The sequence below is a fragment of the Prionailurus bengalensis genome, chromosome D1 (genome assembly GCF_016509475.1).
Source record: "Prionailurus bengalensis isolate Pbe53 chromosome D1, Fcat_Pben_1.1_paternal_pri, whole genome shotgun sequence".
Taxonomy (NCBI): Eukaryota; Metazoa; Chordata; class Mammalia; order Carnivora; family Felidae; genus Prionailurus; species Prionailurus bengalensis.
In genome coordinates this window covers 82480877-82483434 of record NC_057346.1, presented here as the reverse complement: position 1 = coordinate 82483434, position 2558 = coordinate 82480877, and positions in this window count along the sequence as shown.

Sequence of the window (2558 nt, the reverse complement as noted above, 5' to 3'; positions counted from 1 at the left end):
TGGAATTTATTTAAAGTAAGGGCTTTATCTCACTTTACTTTTGGTCTTTTTTTTTAATATAACTTTATTTTTTATTTTTTAAAATTTACATCCAAATTAGTTAGTATATAGTGAAGCAATGATTTCAGTAGATTCCTTAATGCCCCTTACCCATTTGGCCCATCCCTCCCCCCCAACCCTTCCAGCAACCCTCAGTTTGTTCTCCATATTTACGAGTCTCTTATGTCCCCCTCCCTGTTTTTCTGTTATTTTTGTTTCCCTTCCCTTATGTTCATCTGTTTTGTCTCTTAAAGTCCTCATATGAGTGAAGTCATATGGTTTTTGTCTTTCTCTGACTGACTAATTTCACTTGGCATAATACCCTCCAGTTCCATCCACATAGTTGCAAATGGCAAGATTTCATTCTTTTTGATTGCCGAGTAATACTCCATTGTATATATACACACCACATCTTCTTTATCCATTCATTCATCGATGGACATTTGGGCTCTTTCCATACTTTGGCTATTGTTGACAGTGCTGCTGTAAACATGGGGGTGCATGTGTCCCTTCGAAACAGCACACCTGTATCCCTTGGATAAATGCCTAGTAGTGCAATTGCTGGGTTGTAGGGTAGTTCTATTTTTAGTTTTTTGAGGAACCTCCATACTGTTTTCCAGAGTGGCTGCATCAGCTTGCATTCCCGCCAACAATGCAAAAGAGATCCTCTTTCTCCGCATCCTTGCCAACATCTGTTGTTGCCTGAGTTATTAAAGTTAGCCATTCTGACAGGTGTAAGGTGATATCTCATTGTGGTTTTGGTTTATATTTCCCTGATGATGAGTGATGTTGAGCACTCTTTCATTTGTCAGTTGGCCATCTGGATGTATTCTTTGGAGAAGTGTCTATTCATGTCTTTAGCCTATTTCTTCACTGGATGATTTGTTTTTTGGGTGTTGAGTTTGAGAAGTTCTTTGTAGATTCTGGATACTAACCCTTTATCCGATATGTCATTTGCAAATATCTTCCCCCATTCTGTCAGTTGCCTTTTAGTTTTGCTGATTGTTTCCTTCGCTGTGCAGAAGCTTTTTATTTTGATGAGGTCCCAATAGTTCATTTTTGCTTTTGTTTCCCTTGACTCCAGAGATGTATTGAGTAAGAATTTGCTGCAGCCAAGATCAAAGAGGTTTGTGTCTGCTTTCTTCTCAAGGATTTTGATGGCTTCCTGTCTTACATTTAGGTTTTTCATCCACTTTGAGTTTATTTTTGTGTATAGTGTAAGAAAGTGGTCCACGTTCATTCTTATGCATGTTGCTGTCCAGTTTTCCCAGCACCACTTGCTGAAGAGACTGTCTTTATTCCATTGGATATTCTTTCCTGCTTTGTCAAAGATTAGTTGCCCATATGTTTGTGGGTCCATTTTTGAGTTCTCTATTCTATTCCATTGATCTGAGTGTCTGTTCTTGTGCCAGTACCATACTGTGTTGATGATTACAGCTTTGTAGTATAGCTTGAAGTCTGGGATTGTGATGCCTCCTGCTTTGGTTTTCTTTTTCAGGATTTCTTTGGCTATTTGAGGTCTTTTCTGGTTCCATAGAAATTTCCAACTAGATTATTTGTTCTAGTTCTGTGAAAAATGCTGGTGTTACTTTGACAGGGATCACGTTGAATATGTAGACTGCTTTGGGTAGTATCAACATTTTAACAATATTTGTTCTTCCTATCCAGGAGCATGGAATCTTTTTCCATTTCTTTCTGTCTTCTTCAATTTCTTTCATAAGCTTTCTATAGTTTTCAGCATATAGGTTTTTCACCTCTTTGATTAGACTTATTCCTAGGTATTTTATGGGTTTTGGTGCAATTGTAAATGGGATCAGTTCCTTGATTTCTCTTTCTGTCACTTCATTGTTGGTGTATAGGAATGCAACCGATTTCTGTGTATTGATTTTATATCCTGCAACTTTGCCAAATTCATGAATCAGTTCTAGTAGTTTTTTGGTGGAATCTTTTGGGTTTTCCATATAGAGTATCATGTCATCTGTGAAGAGTGAAACTTTGACCTCCTCCTGGGCTATTTGGATGCCTTTTATTTCTTTGTGTTGTCTGATTGATGAGGCTAAGACTTTACTATGTTGAATAACAGTGACGAGAGGAGACATCCCTGTCTTGTTCCTGACCTTAGGGGGAAAGCTCTCAGTTTTTCCCCTTTGAGGATGATATTAGCGTTGGATCGCTTGTATATGGCTTTTATGATCTTGAGGTATGCTCCTTCTATCCCTACTTTCTTGAGGTTTTTTATCAAGAAAGGATGTTCTCTGCATCTATTGAGAGGATCATATGGTTCTTGTCCTTTCTTTTACTGATGTGATGAATCATGTTAATTGTTTTGCAGGTATTGAACCAACCCTGCATCCCAGGTATAAATCCCACTTGGTTGTGGTGAATAATTTTTTTAATGTATTTTTGGATCCAGTTGGCTAATATCTTGCTGAAGATTTTTGCATCCATGTTCATCAGGGAAATTGGTCTATAATTCTCCTTTTTAGTCGGGTCTCTGTCTGGTTTTGGAATCAAGGTAA